At 41.8% G+C, this 20,730-nt stretch overlaps 1 protein-coding gene and 1 pseudogene across 7 annotated transcripts in view; both read right to left on the bottom strand.

Moving 5' to 3' along the window:
* Nucleotides 1-20,730, bottom strand: part of FILIP1 (filamin A interacting protein 1) — a 307,485-nt gene that overhangs the window by 34,357 nt on the left and 252,398 nt on the right. Inside the window, exon 1 of one of the 7 annotated variants that reach the window (XM_075554876.1) lies at nucleotides 17,498-17,647. The exons of the other annotated variants lie outside the window; for them this stretch is intronic. The gene's annotated coding sequence lies outside the window, so the exon portion shown is untranslated. Of the gene's footprint in view, nucleotides 1-17,497; nucleotides 17,648-20,730 lie in introns of those variants that run through there. 7 annotated transcript variants of the gene reach the window in all.
* LOC142452866 (cell division control protein 42 homolog pseudogene) lies at nucleotides 11,053-12,085 on the bottom strand (annotated as a pseudogene).

Here is a 20,730-nt window from a genome sequence, read left to right as displayed (position 1 = left end):
TCGACCTTGTCTCCCTTTATGATGATGTTCCGGTTGGAAAGAACTTTGCACTTTACATTGTGAGGATTTTTGCACTTCACTTTGACACGTAATGCTCTGTGCCACATTGCAGTGTCCGACAACTGACTGGACGTGCATACAAAAGCTGCTCATAATCAAATCCAGTGTCAGATTAAAACTTACTATAAACATGGCACTAGTTATGCCACTGAGATTTTTATAGTTTTTCAAGTTGGTCAAGATTTGTATATAATTGATGTCTAAGCATCCATCTAATGACCTGTGTACCTTTCAAAACCCATTATAACTTTATCCCTAAAATGAAGGAAATACATTGTTTTCAGATCCTACGGATTTGCACGAACACTACTATAATAGTGCCACTAAGTACAGTCCTTATGTGTATGTATAATAAGGTGATTGTATTGATGATCTCATCTTACTTGGATTCTAAGCAATTGAAATACTGTCACAGAACCATAGACTAGAAAAGACATAAGGGCCTATCTTCAATATGACAGATCCACTTTTAATCAATTCCTTGATCTTAATCGTCAGTGCTGAAATCATTGGAAATATCACTGTTTACATTTCAAAACTTAAATGCTAATGCGCTAAGATACAAAAACTTATCAGTTGCTAACATGTTAACATCTGCCTATCTCTGTTAATACAAATATTAGCCCAGGTATTTTTCCCTTGATGACTTTTTTTTTGCTTGATGACACTACCGGACACATGATTGGTGCTGAAGATATATGGACAGAATAAATGAATGGGAGGAAAAAAGGAATAAATTAACTTGAGCACGAACTATAGATCTGGAAATCTTCTCTCTAGAGATGCGGTACTCAAAGTCCTGCTCAAGGCTGAATGTGCTTTTCTGTTGACTGGATATTGTGGTTGCTATGAGGTGCTGTCAAATTGCTGATGACACATAGAGACCCCATGTGCAACAGGCAGAAACGTTGCCATCATCACAATTGTTGTTATATTTGAGCCCACTGTAGCAGCCAATGTATCTATCCATCTTGTTGAAGTTCTTCTTTTCTGCCACCCTCAACTTGACCAAGTATGACGGCTTTTTCCAGGCACTGGTCTCTCATGGCAAAGTTGTTATTAGGTCACTGCTCTACTTTCATAGTGGCTAATAGATAATGAGTGTGTCTCTGAATCTAATGAGCAATGGCCTTCCTTGAAGAAAATGTTCTTTCTAATCACAGTTCCTTAGAGAAGAGGTGGATCTTTCAACTAGGAAAGCTCAGAAGAGAAAGGGGCGCCTTCCTATGTGGCCTGAATAAAGTATCACTGGCTGCCAGTCTACCTTTGCAGTGGAGGCAGAATAAGCTCTAGATCGCCAATAAAATGGCTTTGTAAATACCAGAATCCTAAGCAGTATTTTCCGACCAGGCAGAATTAAGGACTTTTGTTTCTCTCACAGGTTTTTGCATTCTTTTATGTTGCTTAATTGTTTGTTTCCTTTATTATTTTTTAAAAGTTCTAATGTCAACAGAGGAAAGAGGCCAAAGGGTAGCTGTGCAGTCAGAGCAGAGCTGTGCAGTCGTTGGAGCGGCACACAGGAAAAAAGGGGGAAAGAAGAGAGGGAGAAAACACACGGGGAAAGGCCCGGAAAAATGCCCCCAAATGTAGGCAAGTACCTGAAAATAAGAGCTAAAGAGGAGGAGTTGCCATCAGAGGCCAGTCCAGCATAATAATCGGAGAGGGGAGTCCACAGAGCGCCCCCGTGGTCAAAGGCAGAGGCTTCAAAAGCCAAAGGCAATTGTCTCACTACCCACCTCCCCAGTCAATTCAGCACTCTACTTTCCAGTTGGAATCTAGAAACTCTCATTTTACCTCAAAGAAGCCCTGACAAGCATTAACATGTAGCTGTTCACAAAACAGAATGAATGTGGCATGTTGCATCCTATTTTCAAACAACTTCCTAATTTTTACTTCAACCAGTCAATTTGCTCTACATTACAGGGTGCCATTATCTGTGTCATGTGCTTCTTCAAGGGCAGAATAAGGAGACTGTAGTCTTGCGTGTGCCAACTAACCCGACTCTCTCCTCTCCACTGGCTTCTCTGCCCATCTGGCCATTTTCCAACCTCTCCCCGGAACTCGTGCCTCTAAACATAGTTAGCATGAAAGGAAACAGAGCAGAAGACAAAGACTAAGAAAATGAATTAGTATCAGGAGTCTCATCAGCAGTTACAGGCAGAGCCCTAAGTAGCTTGAAAATCAATTTATTCTTGGCAAGTCCTTAATTTTCTCCAAGCATTTTATCTTATTAGTAGACAAAGGAACACAAGTAAGGGTTCTAATAGATTCTTCAGAATTCTTTTGTCTTTCTTAATAATTACTTTAAAACGTAGCATTCATTTCTTTTTATCATAGTGAATAGAACTATATATCTATTTGAATAGAACTATATATATTTTTACCTTGCAAATCGGTCATTTAAAATTATTTGGTTTTAGTTGTGTATTATTTTAATGATGATAATAATTTGATTTATATATCCTTTATTTCTTAATGATAAATTTAATTATATTTAACTAGAAGATTATGAAAGTACAGACCCAGATGCCTTATACTAACCTTGTGACTGTTGATAACATATAAATTTATCCAGACTCTTTAAATGATATAATTAAAGTTGATGAATTGGTTATATATATTACTTTCAATTAAAAATACATAGCAAGAGAAATAAATATTAAAAGCCAAGGAATATGATCTAAGATTTTAGGTAATAGGAGAAAGGTTGTCAATAAATATTATAAAACAATGACTTCAAATCCAACAGGAAACATAAACCAGATGATGAATCTTGAGATAGTGCTGGGATAAAGCAGAGGTGGGCTGATAAAGAGCTGAGGGCTAACATCTTTAGGTGAAGTTGGGGGAGAAAAGTATTATTGTTCTGGGAAAGTAATGCTTCAGGTCCCACAAGACCTTTTGGCCTAATTATTTCAAAAAGCTCCTAAAAGTCAGTGGTGGTGGGAGGGGGTTGTTTTGGTTTGTTTTTGCTAGTGCCCCTTTTGGCTTGTTTTTCAAACAAGGGGTAGAAAACCATGTCTGATAATAAATAAATCATCTTTACTGGATGCTTATTATATTACATTCTAGCCAGCATGTAAAGGGATTTATTGTTTCTTTCTTTTTTTCTACAAGACTATTACTTGCCCTATTCTAAGTAAGGGAAGTCATTGATTTAATCAAAGGAACTGGATTAATCAGGGCAAAGTTGGCGCTTTTTAACCACAAACATTGTGCATTTAACAACAACTTTATTCTTCAAATAAAAATTATTTGAAATGGCTTAAGTTTGGACTTTTTTTTTGTTTGTTTGTGTTAACTTCAGCTTTCTTGAGTCTACCTCTCTTCTCAGAATGGCCAAGGTTTTCTCGAAGCTGTCACCAACATACCAGCTTTTCCTTGCATTGTGTCACTGACAAAATGACCCCAATTATTAACAAAAAGACAGGTCAATGCACAAAGCCCTCCAAAAACACTCGCAAGATCTCCCCCCCCCTGCTGACATCAATCCATTCCCTAGCATGGACACTGTCATTCAATTAGCCCACTGGACTAGATTCTTGAGCTGTTCTGAGTTACCCATCTTCCCCTGTAAACCTGTTCCAACCATGTCTTCCCTACATCATGATGGTTCTTGACAACCACATCCTTCCAGCAGCAGAGTCCCCAGAATCTAGAATCATGTCTCTTCCTGCTACACCTCAACATTTAATTTCTCAGTAAATCTTGTCAATGCTAACTTCAAATTATATTCTGAGTATTCCTCATCTCCCTCATTGCAATTCCCTTGGTCTTAGCCACCATTCCCTCTTATCTAGATAATTACAGTCATCTCTTGGATAACTCCTAGCTGCTACTCTTTCCTGTCCAATCTATCCTTTGGTCAGAATAACTGGAAAAGGGAAAGACAGATCTGGAACTCTTCTGCTCAAAGCCCTCTAGTAGCTTCCCATTGCACTCAGTAAAATCAAATCATCACTTATAAAGCCCCATTTGAGCCCACCTTTTCTATTTTTGACTTCAAAATGCTTTCCCTCCCTCATTCCACCCCAGATGACAGCTTTGTCACTGCTTCTAAAACACTCCAGGTAGGTCCAGCCCCAGGACCTTTGCACTTGCAGTGCTCTCTTCCTGGAAGCCTCATCTCTCAGCTAGTCGAATGCATCCCTCCCTTACTTTCTTTAGCTGTCTGCCTAACGATTACCTACTCACTGAGGTCTTCCTTTTCTACCCCATTTAACCTCTGCCTATCCCAATGAAACTTCCTATTTCCGTCTTTTAATTGTATATTTATTCATAGTACTTTTTACTATCCAATACATAACATGAGTATATATCTATATACTCATATATCTGTTACTGATTAGTTTTTTTAACTGTCTTCTCTAATATGTACACACCTTGAAAGAAGAGATTTTTGTCTATCTTATACACTATGACTCCTAGTCCATTCTGAGCTCTCTACAATTTTGTTGAAGACTATGTAACAAGCCCTTCCAAAAGCCTGGCTGAAATTCAGGTACACCTGGGAAAATTCCTTCACTTCTCTCTGACTTAGCTTCTTCATTTTAAAAATCGAGGCTATAATTGTACTGTCCTCGCTGAGCAGTTGTGAGGTTTAAATGGAATGTTATGTGTAAATTAGATATGCAAGTCTTGGGTTGGGAAACTGAATCTAGGCCAGAGATACCAATGAAGAGTCACCAGTGGCTGGTGCAATATGAAGCCATGAGGCATACTGAGATAACGAGATGTGTAGGCACAAACGCAGAAAAGAAGTAAGAACAGAAAAAGGACACTGATATTTAAGAAGTGAGAGAAGATAAAGGAACTTAATGAGGAAGCCTGAGCCACGATGGCCAAAAAACCAAGAGGGACCCAATAACCATGGATTCACAGAAGCCAAGTGGGAGGGGAGAAGTTGAATGAACAACATAAGTAGTGTCAAATAATCAGAGAAGATCAAATAAAAGGAATACAAAATAATGTTCATTTAAAGTTTAAATCAAACAAACAAACATCTTTTCCATGAGTCCTGGTAAGGCTGGCATGCACTGGACTCCTAACTGCAAGGTTGGTGTGATTCAAAGGCATCAGCTGCTCCTCAGGACAAAGACAATGCTTTCTGCTCCTGTAAAGACGGATAGCCGTGGAAACCCTGCAGAGGGTTGCTATGAGTCAGTAGGCTTGGTTTGTTGTTGTTTTTATTTTTGTTGTTTTTAATGTCAATATGAAAATTACCTATTACCTTCCTAGGAACGATTTTAGTAGCATGAAAGAACAAAGCACAAGTTAAATGTAACTGGAGAAATAACAAGAGAGAAAAAAGAGGTGTGTGTATGTGGTGGGGGGTAAATAGTAGCGAATGATCATTTGAGACCTTGATTGTGAAAGAAAGAAGAAACAGGGACCAGGATACAACAAACAGGGAGGTGCGGTTCAATATTTTAACCTCCAAATGAATGAATGAATGAATGAATGAATGAATGAATAAAGGCATGTTCCCACCTAACTTTATAGCTTTGTTTCTCTTTATAGCAATAGTACAGCTAATAAATAAAGACTGCCAGAACATTTTGATTAATAAATAATTGCATAATATTGTTCATCAGTATCTCTCAAAAAGACCAGCTATTGTCAGCATATACACGCACACATGGCCACCCATGAAATCTTCTTGCCAAACTTGAACCCAGAGCAACAGTATTGGGGTTTTTTGCTTCCTGTAGATGCTGTCACTTGCCACCATCTTACTCCGTCGGGCCCAGAAACCTTCACCTGATTCATAATAAAAGGTCACTTCAATGTGTACCCTCACGCAGACCAGGCTAATTTGCTCACTTTTCTCTCAGTACACTATTTCTGCTTTTTTCCATGCATGCTGTCTTTCAAGAGAAAAGGGCAAGTTAAAACTAGCAAGCACATGATCATGAGGACATAAGAATGAACCTCAAAGAATCAAGTTTGCATGCAGGTTGAAGCCTTTAATCACAATGTTTTTTTCCCTCCTTTTTTACCACCAAGAGCAAAGTACAGAACTTAGCTGCTTAGTAACACGACAGGGCACGGTTTGATCAAGTGACTCAAGGAAGAAGTGTTACTCTTTAATAAATCATTCAGTTTTTCAGGATGGTGACTATTCTAATAGTTATTATGTAGAATGAATCTAATGTCCCCGATATAATGAGTGGGCCCGAGATCAAGCAAGACGAGTAACTTTAGGTCTTGCAGCAGCAGGCTGGGCGCCTGTCTTTTTGGGAAACATTAATATTTTGTTCAGCATTGATTGTTTGCACTCACTTTGTTTTTAAAAGGTATCTCATTAAAATATTATGTATGGTGAATACTGAGATGTTTGATGGCCTCTTTAATTCTGCACCCAAGACAGTGCCCCAGCTGCCTCTCCTACATGGGAACATGGGAGAGGGGGTGGTGGGGGAAGTGGTGTTAACAAACCGAGGGACAAGGGAACAACAAGTGATCCAAATCGGTGGTGATAAGGGTGTAGGAGGCCTGGTAGGGCATGACCAAGTATAATGTAATGGAGAGGAATTACTGAAACCCAAATGAAGGCTGAACATGAGAGTGGGACAAGAAGAAAGTTAAAGGAAATAGAGGAAAGAGGTAGGAGGCAAAGGGCATTTATAGAGGTCTAAATAAAAGCATGTACATATTAAAGATATTTATATATGAGGATATGGAAATAGATCTATGTGCATATATGTATAAGTTTAGTATTAAGGTAGCAGAAGGACATTGGGCCTCTACGCAAGTACTCCCTCAATGCAAGAATACTTTGTTCTATTAAACTGGCATTTCATGATGCTCACCTTCCTGACACAACCGCTGAGGACAAAGTGGGTGAATAAGCAAATGTGGTGAAAGCTGATGGTGCCCAACTGTCAAAAGACATAGCATCTGGGGTCTTAAAGGCTTAAAGGTAAACAAGCAGCCATCTAACTCAGAAGCAACAGGGCCCACATGGAAGAAGCACACCGTCTTGCATGATCATGAGGTGCCAAAGGGATCAGTTATCAGGCATCAAAGAACAAAAAATCATATCATTGTAGGCTCACTTCCCCAATACACTTGCTGAAGACAAATGTGTGTATAAGCAAATGTGGTGAAGAAAGCTGATGGTGCCCAGCTATCAAAAGATATAGCGTCTGGGATCTTAAAGGCTTGAAGGTAAACAAGCAGCCATCTAGCTCAGAAGCAACAAAGCCTACATGGAAGAAACACACCAGCTTGTGCAGTCATGAGGTGTTGAAGGGATCAGGTATCAGCCAATATTAGAACAAAAAATCATATAATTGTGAATAAGAGGGAGTGTGGAGTGGAGACCCAAAGTTCAGCTGTAGGCAATTGGACATACCCTTATGGAAGGGCTGCAAGGAGGAGAAAAGTCAGTCAGGGTGCAGGGTAGCAATGATGAAACATGCAACTTTCCTCTAGTTCCTAAGTGCTTCCTCCCTCCCCCACTATCATCATCCCAATTCTACCTTACAAATCTGGCTAGAACAGAGGATGTACACTGGTACAGATAGGAACTGGAAACACAGGGAACACAGGACAGATGATCCCTTCAGGACCAGTGGTGAGTGTGGTGATACTGGGAGGGTGGAGGGAGAGTTGGGCAGAAAGGGGGAACCGATTACAAGGATCTACATATAACCTCCTCCCTGGTGGATGGACAACTGAAAAGTGGGTGAAGGGAGACATCGGACAGTGCAAGACAGGACAATATAATAATTTATAAATTATCAAGGATTCATGAGGGAGGGGGAGCAGAAAGGGAGGGTGAAAAATTGAGGAACTGATGCCAGGGGCTTCAGTGGAGAGCAAATGTTTTGAGAATGATGAGGCAATGAATGTACAAATGTGCTTTACACAATTGATGTACGTATGGATTAGGAGCCCCTAATAAAATGATTTTAAAAAGAAAAAAGATTTACAGTCTTGGAAATCCTACGGAAGAGTTCTACTCTGTCCTAGAAGGTCGCTATGAGTTGGAACGGACTGGATAGCAGTAGATTTGGCTTTTTATTTAGGGTGCATAGAGTCCATAAATCTCTCCAGATCTACTTATCACCTATCCCAGCCTTACACGCTATGAGATTGACCTTCAGGAACTGTGTAAACAAACTCTTTCTGACTTCAAGTTAGATTTAGACTAGGGAACAGGACATCATTCCCTCCTGGACCTCAGACATTTGGCTTCCTTTTTTCGAATTGGGGGGCCATTTCCTGGGGGCCCTGGCAGTCATTTCTCTTCTTCTATGTGTTGTCTCCCCCAGGGTGACCCTATACACCTCTACACCAGCGTAGAGCCGGCCGCAGGACGACCCACGGGCACAACACGGAACTGCTCCACGGGGTTTTCAAGGCTGTCACTCAACAGATAAGCATGCCTGCCTTCAAAGTGCCTCGGGGTTGGGGCCAACTGAAAGCCTAGGATAGCGCTGAGCTGTTCCCAGTCCTGGGAAACTGCCATCGCTTATGGTCTCCGTTACACCCACCAAGCATTGGTGACCTTCTCCAGTTATGGAGACTGAGCGTGCCAGCTGGGTTCTGGTGAAGCCCGGAAGCCATACCATTTAGCGGGTTGTATGATATATAGGGCAATCACTAGCCTTATGATCACTGCCCCTTTCCACACCCAACACACAGCTTTATCTGAAGCACAGCTTCTCCTAAAACAGACTTGCGATTTGGGATGAGTGCAAAAAGTAGAGAAGAGATATTGGTGGTTGAACGTGGACAAGGAAGAGCTGAGAATGATGAGCAGTTTATCACCATATGCACGTGATGACGGGGGTGGGGTGGGGGTGGTAAAGAAAGGGGAAAAGGTGAACTGATAGGAAAAAAAGGAGTTCCCGCACTCCTTGAGACCAGACACTACGAGGCAGTCTCATCTGTCCCCACATTAAGATAAGGGGTGGCAGGGGCTGGTCTGGCACTGAGTAATCCCGAAGCCTAGGTCTCTGTTTTCTTCATTAATACAGTAAGATATTTAGCTAAAAAATTTCCATTTTCAATAAAAATAAAACCCATAAATGCTGAAATTTTGGAGGCATGTGATAACGCGTTGAAAACAGGTCTAATTCCAGATAAGGACCCACTATGAAGGCCTGGAGGCAAGTGGTCACAAGTTGGGCTGCTAACCACGAGGTCAGACGTTCAAAACCACCAGCTGCTCCTGTAAAGAATTACAGCCTTGAAATCCAAAGGGGGCAGTTCTAGGTTGCACTATAGAGTTGGAATCAATGGTAGTAAGTTGAGGGGTCACGAAATCATGTGTTGTAATCTGTATAGAATGAACACTAATCTCTGTAACTCAGTCACACAGATTGAAAACATTCTGAATCAATTTAGGGCTCTTAACATGGGATGGTGGCTACGTTAAGGTCTAAAACCTAAAGATCATTTTGAATGAAAATTAACTTCTGCATCAAGAATGCAACCTGTCACTTCTGTAACTTTCCCCTGTACATTGAGAAAATTACTTGGTAAAGAATTTTAGAGAAGAATATGATTTTTTGTTGTTGTTCAAGGGCTTTGCTTGCTTAAAATATGCCCTGTTCAGGAAGACAGGGTCCCAAACCATCCTCAGAGCAGATGCTGACTCAAGATATACCTTAGAATTACTCATGTCTTCTCTGAGGTCCCACCAACAGGGTCTCAGGAGGATTTCGAGCCCAAAGGCACTCAATTTTGTAACCATTACCTAAATATCAGCCAGTCACTGAATTTTTATTTATATGTTCTTATAAAAACAGTCTGAACCGTCTCCTCCTCAGATCACTTGGATCAGAATTCTCCAGGCCTTATAATTCCAAATTTGCAAATTGCCTTGTCTCTCAATAAAACTCTTTGCTTTTGAATACAACCAGATTCTGTGCCTTTGGGTTGAGGGGAGAGTGGGTGAGAGAGACTCTCTGACAGTGCCAATATTTTTCTTTTTACAGGGTTTTTTTTGTTTGTTTAATACATCTGAAAAGAATGCATGTACAAAGAATTGAGACATGAGAAAGCAATGGTTCAACACTAATGATTCTACAAGAATTAGAATTTGGGGAAGGTAGAAAAGATAACCTAAACATTTTAAGAAATTGGAAACTGCACCAAAATAAGCTGATAAAATCCCTACTAACACTTAAGTAGAGTCTTCTTAAGACTCGTTCCATGATATTTATTAAACTAGAGAGCCTCAACTGGCTGCTCTAGGGTTCCTCGCATGTAAAAACTGAAATAAGGGGATTCCCCTGACTGGTCCCCATGTGGTTAAATGTTCTCCCCACCCCCACCCCACCCCCAGCTTCTTAATGAAGCAGGCCTCCATCCCCATCACTTGAAAGAGGATGTGAATCATTCCATAGATATCTGTCTGCTAGCACCACCCCTCATACGTCCTCTGTACACCAGGTCTTCGGTTGTGTTCTAGGAACACAGTATCATGTCCTATTAAGCTGCACATCTAAGTTAAGCATATCAGACTGTGACTGACAAGGAAAACAATTTTTTAAATTATGAACTCAATTCATTTGGTGTATTTTTAAAGGTGCGATACTTTTCTCATTTATCAGTATAAGAAGTTAGAAATTAACTTCCAAAAACTCAGCAAATGGCAAACAAATTTCCTTGAAAGTCACAGTGAAGTATATAGTGCATCCTAGAAAAGAGGAGGGGCAAGAGAGGCTCCACCCACTGTCATGAGTTTCATCAAATACTGGACCTACTCTAGGGTGGAGAGAAAGGCAAATTTCGAAAAGGAGTATGTTATTGAATGAGGCATTTACCATACTCCTTCTTAAGAGCACCAGGTGGGGAACATGGTTTCTAAACTTGATCTCTAAGTGGAATGTGACTGCAATCCCGTCTTTCTTCCCTCGGGGGCTATCCACTGGTTAATGAATTAAAAAATAAAACTAAGTAAAATGAGCTCCCCACACACTCCCCCCCACCCACCCCCATAAAAGGAAAAACAACACAAAACACTAAGATGTCCCAGATTACTCATTACTCTCCAGAGTGGAACCAGGGAGCAGCTTCAAAAATTCGAATTAGTTTGTTACAGAGTCAACACCAAGCATGCCTTGCTTTAAAAAAAAAAAAATCTCCTTGAAACAACAAAACAAAAACTAGTACTGATCATTTTTCTGCCACTATACAATTACTCAAAATTAACTAGTACAGGGAGAGGACGGGGGCCACACCTACGTACATACAGACCTTGTCTCACGCAAATGCATGTGGGTAGGTGCATGGCATTTGTCATTATTGCAAAAACGAATTTTAATTTATAATCTTTAGTTTGATTTAAACATTGCTTTTAGTATGATGCCGACATCAGCTGTGCAGAAAGGCTCTGGAGAGATGTTCTCAGCAGCACACACCTGCGGCTCTTCTTCGGTTCTGGGGGCTCCAGGGCAGCCAATATTGCTTCGTCAAATACATTCTTTAGGCCTTTCTGTGAGAGTGCAGCACACTCCACGTACTTGACAGCCTTCAGGTCACGGGCCAGCTTTTCGGCAGTCTCTGGGATGATGGGCTTCTGTTTGTTCTTGGCAAGTTTCTCAATAGTAGAGGGGTCATCTCTGAGATCAATTTGGGTTCCAACAAGCAAGAAAGGAGTCTTTGGACAGTGGTGTGCTATCTCAGGTACCCACTTTTCTTTCACATTTTCAAATGAGGATGGAGAGACCACTGGAAAACAGACTAGAAATACATCTGTGTGTGGATAACTCAGCGGCCGTAATCTGTCATAATCTTCTTGCCCCGTAGTATCAGAGTCCGAGCGTATACGGCTCTCCACCAATCATGACTGCGACTACATAGTTGTCAGAAACAGCTGGTACCTATTCGGATGGAAATTTGTTTGTTGTGTAGGATATCAGGAGACATGTTTTATCAACGGCACCATCACCTACAACAACATACTTTATTGTCTGCATTGCTGAAATAGTATTGTATCCACTTTTAATTTCAAACTCAATGTTGACCTCAGCTTCTCCGCCGGGGTGTTGGCAGCACTGCGCGGGGTCTCCTCTCTCTCTCTCTCTCTCTCTCTCTTTTTTTTTTTTAAAACATTTTATTAGGGGCTCATACAACTCTTATCACAATCCATATATATCCATACATCAATTGTGTAAAGCACATCTGTACATTCCTTGCCCTAATCATTTTCTTCTTTTTTTTGCCAATACTTTTCATGAGCAGAAAATATATGTGTATTTTTGATACACGTCCTTTCAAAACTCACTTTTGGTAAATTACTTCAGATGTTATGCTTTAATCCAGACTGTTTAGATTCAAATCTATCTCCAGAAACTATTAATTAAAGTGAAAGTCTAAAGTGATCTCTACCTTAGATTTCTCTTCTGTAAAAGTGAGATAACAATTTACCTAAGTCATAAGGTCACTGTCAGAATGACACAAATATTAATGTAAAAGATTAACTCTCATTAATGATCAGATATCAGTAGTAATAGTGCGCGCTTTGAAGCTTCCTGATGATCTCCATGTTTCTCCCTTGGTGGGAATGAATCCTCCAAAGAAACTGGGCAGGTGGGGAAGGTGAGTGGGAATGGCTAGCGTTGGAATGGAAGAGAAGAAAATTTCACTCTTGAAACTTGAAAGTTTTATTGCTTATCTTGACCACATGGGTCAGTAGTTCCTTCCCACAACAAGATGTTTTCTAGTATGTTTACTTATTTCCTAAGTTGTTCAAAACACTGTTCCAAATTAGTTAATTGAAATATTTTTTAAATGACAAAAAAAACCACCCTCAACCAAATATTAGGGAGTCTGACTGTCTAAGCATTGAACTGTTAACCACAGGGTTGAAACCTACCGGTTCAAACCCACTAGCCATTCCGAGGGAGGAAGATGAGGCAGTCGGCTTCTAAAAAGGTCCACCTACTTGGAACACCCCAGGGAAGTTCTCCTCTGACCTAGAGGGTCCTTATGAGTCAGAATCCAGCCCATGGCAGGGGGGTTTTGAGCTTGGATTAGTTCTATTCCATGGCAGTCATGGGTTGAGTGTGTTTCCAGTTCGTTTGTTTTTCACTCTTTCTTTCACATGTTGTTTTTAAACAATGAACCAGGTTAAATAACTTACTTAATTACTGTCACTAGGTAAAGCAAAGGCCACAAACCAGTCATCTGTCACCTAAAGGTGTTGCCTTGGGCCCTGGCTTCCAGGCGGCCCCTTTTCCTTCTTCCCTCCCTAACAACAAGGTCTTTGCTCCCCGGTCACTCAGGTTCATCACATCTGCCTATCAGATAACTGGGAGTAACCTTGTGTTTTAGTACACACACACACACACACACACACACACACACACACACACACACACACACACACACTAGGCTAAAGGAAGGGATTTCCCTAGGGATGATTTTATTTTGATACAAGGAAAATTAAGGTCCCTGAACTCGGACTGTGAGGGTATCCTTTCACATTCTTAAAACAGAAGCTGTAAAAACAGCATGGGGGTGGTGGCAATGCCTGTCCTCTAACTTCACAAGGGAGACTCAAAGCAGCCTGCCATCCGCCGATGCTGACTCATAGTGACTCTATAGGGCAAGGTACAACTGCCCCTGTGAGTTTCTAAAATGGAATTCTTTACAGGAGCAAAATGCCACCTCTTTCTCCCCTGAGTGGCTGGTGGTTTCAAACTGCTGACCTTTTTGGAAGAATAAAAAGAAGATATTCCCAGGTCAATTTCTATGAGGTAGGGGTCAGACTTACTTCCCAGAATCACAATCGACACTTACAGTGATTGGGTTTACTAGGAAAGTAACAGGTTACAATTTAAGATCAGAAAGTCTAAGAACACAGTTCTTCAAGCAAGGCAGCCTCTTCCCAGCCAGGCCTGCAGGCAAGTCTCTTCCCAGCCATTCCTCTGCCACTGCTTTGCACCGTGTCTCACAAGTCTGGTGTCAGCGCTCTCTGTACCCTGTCTCCCAAAGGTGCAGCATAGAGATCTCAGGCTGGGATCCACTCCTGGTCCTTTTTTCTTGAGAGTAGCGAGACACCTCCCGACCTTTTCAACTTGGGGATGGCTCTCTTTGAACCTAACAGGATAGTAAAAAGGTGCCCTGGTGGTAGAGTGGTTATGCGTTGGCTGCAAATTGCAAGCTTTGCAGTTTGAAACCACCAGTTCTTCCCTGGAGAAAGAGAAGGCTTTCTGTTCTCGTAAAGAGTTACCGTCTCAGAAACCCGCGGGAGCAGTCTTACCCTGTCCTATAGGGTCCCCGTGAGCTAGAATTGATTCCATGGAAGTATGTTTGGTTTTAGTTTGAGGATAGCAAAACTGACTAATCCTTATGTTAAGGTTCCGTACATCACACCAATCCCAAGCCAAACTCACTGTGATTCCGACCAACTCAAAGTAATCCTACAGGACCGGGTAGAACTGACCCTTTGGGTTTCTAAGACCGTAACTCTTTACAGGAGCAGAAAGCCTTGTCTTTCTCCCAAAGACCCCTCAGGTGGTTTTGAACTGCTGACCTTGCGGTTAGCAGCCCAATGCATAACTACTACGCCAGCATACACCAGAGAAAGGAATCTTACTTACATTAGCAAGTAATCCAATCTCCTCAGTGGGCCACAAGCACTTCATATTCTCGCAGTACTTCCCAGTAAGGCCCGGGTGGCACTGTGGGTTAGGATCGGGGCTCTTAATTACAAGGTCAGCAGCTCAACCCGCCAGCCATTCATCCAGAGAAAGATGGATGTCCGCTCCCATAAAAACGTTAACGTCTTGGAAACTTTAAATGTAGGTTTCCTATGAGCAGTAGTCAACCTGAGGACAGTGGGTCACCCGCCCTTTGGAGGGGCTAGGCTATGCTGGAGGAGTCCTATGGAGTAACTCACTGCACGGAGGGAGGAGCCCTTCTCCTGCAGGATGTGCTTGTCACACTGAGCCGGGAACATCAATCAGATTTTCTGAGGCTTCACAAGCTGAAGGCAGTCTACAAAGCTACAGGATCTATGCGCATGCATTTGATTGCTGGGCACCTAAATGGTTTTACGTTTGGATAATACAAAAGTCCACATCATTAAAACATATTCTTTAATGAAATTGTTTCCTTATTAATCTAATCACTCTCTTGGAAAATCATGTTTCACAAGTAAGCTCTGTTTAAGATACTGTGGACATGAAAGCAGCAGCAAACTCTCTGAAGTGTGTAAGTCAGTTGGCGTGGTGCATTTCCATGTGAAGACATTTTTTCAGAAATCTAAAGGCTTGGCTTCTGTCAAACCTAATAGAGGCTTCTGCCAGAGCTCTACCACAAAGATTTCACCGCTTCGGAAACTTTCTTTCTAGGTTCCCTGTGAGTTGTAGTCAACAGACTGGACTTCCATTTTTGCTGATTACTGCTCACTCTGAGCTGACTTCCGTTCAAAGTCAGCGAGATCGCAGACCTTAAGAAGCCCGTGGGCTCCTCTCCCTCCTCCTTTCTCCCACAGAGCACTCCCAGGACCAATCTTCGCTTAGGCCTGAGCACAGAAATGATCATAGATTAACCCAAACCAAATCTACTGCCCTCCAGGCAATTCTGCCTGAAAGTGACTCTGTAGGACCAGGGAGGGCGGCCTCCACAGGATTCCAGGGCTGCAAATCATCACAAAAGCATCTGCCACATCTTTCTCCAGGCCGAGTGGCTGGGTGATTCAAACCTCTGACTCTGTGGTTAGCTGCTAAGGAAGGAAGCACTTTAGCCACTGCACCACTAGGGTCTTAATTGTTGCCAAATTTTCTGCTTTTCAAAACAGTTCTTGGAATTGCCTGGTGTCTGTTTGAAAACATGATTTTATAAATTCCAACCAATCACACTGAAATCATTTTCGTGTAATTTTCTGGATTTTCTGCATGTAAACTATGAACAATCCTTTCAGACCAGAGTAATTCTCTGGATCCTCACGAAGTGCTTCCGATCCCGATCATCCTATTTCCTCAGTAAAACTCGGCTTTAATTTCAACAGAGGCTCCAGCTTGCTCTTTGACACCTGGCCCGTTTGGGCTCAGAAAAGAAAGCCTTTCCCTCTTTAAAACCTGTGGCTATCCCTTGTTGCCATGGCATTGGTCGTTAAAACTTTTTTTCAATAAAAGCTCATACCTGAAATTTACTAAGTCCTTCTCAAATTACATAAGGATCCACAAATGTTATCCAGTTTCCGGGACAACTTGGACATGAATGCAAAAAAGTGAAAACAACACTCCCCAGCCCATGCATTCTAAATGGATCCTGGCTATATATTAATCTACAACGAATAAAACAAAAGCCTCCCTCCGTTGTGGGAAGGAGATTTAGCTTCACAAGCAAACAGAAGTTTGGGCAGTCACAGGCAATAAGGATGTAGTGAACTCAAGATTTGTATCCCTTTAAACAGAGACGAAACATTTATTAACCATCGAGGCTACACGGGACTAAATCTACATAAATGAAAACCATCCCACCTGCCCTCATGCTCAAATTTCTAAGGAGCACGTTATGTGAATCTGAAAAGATATTGTAAAAATTTGGTTTGGGCCAGGAAAGTACTTTCATGAAAGGCTCACAGTAACTCCCCAGCACGCTGAGCACTAAATCTGTCCAGACAAGCAGTGTGTTTGGATACACTCTGCTGACTTCATGCATTTTTGTTTTTGTTTAGGCGTTTTGAAAAGGTACTGAAGTTGGACATTTTTCACAATTGTTTAATGAAGTCTCAACTTTAATCGTTCTCCCACGTTGGGACCAAGCCTCTGATTTGCATTATTATTGTTGTTCTCACTGCAACAGGGTTTCACAATGAGCCTTCTCACCAGCGCCCTGCATTCTAAGGCACAGCCTCCTCCAAGGACACAACGCAAGAGCTGCTGAAAATTCACAAAACATTGACCGAAAGCAACCAAACCCTTTGGAAATGCTATTTTACCTCAAACTAGCTCCCCACCCACTGATACACTTTCAAGACACCATAAATCAGAAAATATCGCTAAGGTACACAGAAAGGCTACCCAAAGGCTCAGAACACATACTTAAAGATTTACTGTGAGATAAGAGTTTTCCGTTCTGATACAACTTCCCCAATGCTTCTGTAGATTGAGATCACTTTTTCCCTCCACAGAAAAACAGGAGCACTCCGCATACCACACGGTGCCTCTTGGCATTCCAATCAAGGATGCAGTGGGGATCAAGGAAAGCCACCACAAATGGGTCCCTTCCAAAGGGCTGTCACCCTTCGCGCTCAGTAAAGCCTGTAGCCGCCCCGCAGAAAGGCTGTGGAGTTCTCCCCGCCCTGCCCCGTTATCCCGGACTCTACAAATGTGCAGCCCCAGCCTCCAAGATGCTCTTTGCAGTCACACTTAGAAAGGACTTGCTACCCAGGAAGCCTGCTAACGTGCGCCTGGCCTAGAGTAACCAACATTGCTCAAATCAAAACAGACCTTGACTTCCTTACCTTGTGACTAGGAAGCATAGTGGCTGCTTTTGGTTTTTGTTTTGTTTTTTTAATAAGAGAACTGCAGTTTGTTCAACAACAGCAGGCCCGGCTCAGCCCCCTACTCCACGGGGAATGAACCGGCACATTGCAGCCCTGTCATCGGAACAATGAAAGGTGAATGTTGTGCTAAACAGCTTGGGACCACTGGCTGATGATGTCATGTCTCCCTTATATGGCTCATTATTGTGCAGATTTACTCTGGTCTGTGTGAAGGGGTGGAGCTGCCCAGGACTGGAGTGGAAGGCAGTTTTCTTAAGAAGCAAAGGGAGTTAACCAGAATTATTCTCCACACTGAGGAAAATGGATTGGGGGAGGCGGGGGAAGTTGGGGAGGAGGCAATGAGAGGAAGAAAAGATATGCAGAAAGTGTTCAATGGGCCTCACCCCTGATTTTTTATACCAGTTAAGCGCTGTGCAGTTCTGTTCAGCCTGTGCTGGAATTTAAATCAGGGAGCCCACTGGAGCCATGCTTCAGCCCACAGTGAGGAGGGGGTGGGGGGTGTAGGTTCGAGTTTCCAGCAAGGCGTGGGTGAATCTACTTGTATCTAAATGACTACAGCACTGTGGGCTACAGAATGCCCAATTCTCCATTAAGAATGATTCTATCTCAGAAAACTGTGTGGGGCCTGAATTTTTTTTTCTTTCCGTAAAATCTATTTTAAAATGCAAAAAATGCTACCCACACAGACAAAGGAGACTGAGTGAACAGAATACATCATGCGGACTTGAAGAAAGTCTGCATCCTTCACAGACAGATTCCCAAAGACGTCTATGCCCATCAGACTAGTTTGCTTCCTCCTCTTCTTTTCTTTTTCCTGCATGACAAGGAGCCCGAGTGGCACAGTAGTTACCTAGAAGATCGCTACTTTGAACCCCAGCCGTTTTGTGGGACAAGGCGTGGCAGTGTGCTTCCATAAAGATGTATGGTCTTAGAACCCCGATGAGGCAGTTCCGTCCTGTCCGGTGGGGCTGCTATGGTGGGAATCAACCCGGAGGGAGTGGGATTGATTTGGGTTTCCTTCCCGAGTGCTCAATTTTAAAAGTTCTTAAATAAGACAACACTGCCATTGAGTGGGTTCCACTCATAGAGACCCTGCAGCCTTTCCGGCTGGTCTCCTTACAGAGACTCACCGCCGTCTCTTTCTCCCATGCAGGTTTTCTGTACGTGCTTAAGCACTGTGCCACAGGACGTTCCAGTGAGAAGGGAGTGTTTTATGAGAGAGGCGAGGGTTACATCCATACTGGATTCTCTCAGTGACCCAGCCGCTGCTTAGTACTTGCACCGTGCCACTCAACAAAGAGCGAATAAACACAAAACAAACCCCAAACCCTACTGTCATGAACTCGATTACAATTTGTTGTGGTTGTTAGGTGCCATAGAGTTGGTTCTGCACCATAGCGACCCTGGGTACAACAGAGTGTAAAGCACCTGGTCCTGTGTCACCCCAACAGTTGTTCTTATATTTGAGCCCCTTGTTGCAGCCACTGTGTCATTACATCTCTTGGGGGCTTCCATTTTTCACTGCCCCTCTACCAAGCATGATGTCCTTCTCCAGGGACTGGTCTCTTCTGATAACACATCCAAAGTACATGAGACAAAGTCTCTCCATCCTTGCCATGAAGGAGCATTCTGGCTTTATTTCTTTGAAGACAGAGTTGTTTGTTCTTTTGGCAGTCGATGGTACTTTTAATACTCTTCACCAGCATCATAATTCAAACGCATCCATTTCTCTTTGGTCTTCTTCATTCAATGCTCAGCTTTTCGCATGCGTATGAGGCATTTAAAAAGACTATGATTTGGGTCAGGCACACCTTAGTCCTCAAAGTAACATTCTTGCTTTTTAACACTTGAAAAAGGTTTTGTGCAACAGATTTATCCAATGCAATGTGTTGTTTGCTCTCTTTCTAAGGTTGCAAATCTTTACAGGAACAGACAGCCTCCTCTTTCATCTATAAAATGGCTGATGGTTTTGAACCACTGACCTTGTGGTTAGCAGTCCAAAGCTTAAGTGACAGCACCACCAGGGCTTCTTAGGGCTCCATTAGATCATTTAAAGTTCATATATATATATATATATATATATATATATATATATATATATATATATATATATAAAACTTATACTAAGAAATTCTATTTTAATTCAAAAATAAATGTGTGATAACAGATAAATTATTCATATTAACATTACAGTTAATAGAAGTAAATGTTTTCAGAACATTTTTTAGTGCCTAGAGATCTTTCATATTACATCATTGTAGACTATTGTGCTATGGCACACAAAATGACAAAGAAAAAATACATAATTGCATTCATATCTCTCTAATGTTCAATCATACAATTTCCTTTAAAGACAGTTTTACCTTTTTATTAACAGTATTAACTTTTTATTAATGAATATGGCATCAATCCATGTGTCAATGTTGCAGTACTGAATAAATGGTTTGATTACAGAAATAATTGGGTGAAAGTTACACAAAGCAGAATTTATAGTTCAGATACAGAATTGATTCATTGTTTTCCTTTGATTTTTATAGGCATTTCCACATGGATGGAGAAGACTAAATTCATGAGGAAAAAGCCAAGCAGAAGCCAGTGGCTGCCAGCCCCTGGTGCCCAGGAGGTTGCCGTGGAGTGCAGCAAAAGGGGTGTCTTGCTGATACACAGAGTAGAAAATGAATCTTGCCTCTGCATGTGGACAGATCACCAGGGGTGTGTTTCATAACTGCTTGGATTCAAATGTCTCGACGTCTAATAGAAATATGGATTTTTTTAGCTTACAGATTTGTTATGAGAATTATATGAGACCACCTGCAGTGAATTAATAATATGTTTGTGCATAGTTTACTAATTTTGACGATGGCAGACACTTTGTGAATGAGTAGCCTCCTTGGAACACAGATCTAGGCATCAAGAGGTCTGGCTGATGATGACGTTAAGTGGCACCCTATGTTCAGCCTCTTCTGGCGACTCAGCTTGAGTTAATAGTTCGAGGGAGGCACTGATTGTGCTCAGAGCACATCACATCAATATTTCGTGTCAAACAATAGCAAGAGGCAATGTTTGTTACTTGTGAAAAACCTTTAAAACAAATGCTGCAAATGGCAGTCACTGGTGGGTTGGTACTGGCTCTAACACCACTTAACACCTGCATATAAAATTATTTAAAAGTCCTATGATTAGCAATCACT

The sequence above is a fragment of the Tenrec ecaudatus genome, chromosome 7 (assembly GCF_050624435.1).
Source record: "Tenrec ecaudatus isolate mTenEca1 chromosome 7, mTenEca1.hap1, whole genome shotgun sequence".
NCBI lineage: Eukaryota > Metazoa > Chordata > Mammalia > Afrosoricida > Tenrecidae > Tenrec > Tenrec ecaudatus.
Note: the sequence above shows the minus strand (reverse complement) of the source record. Positions and strands in the feature narration are given on the sequence as shown.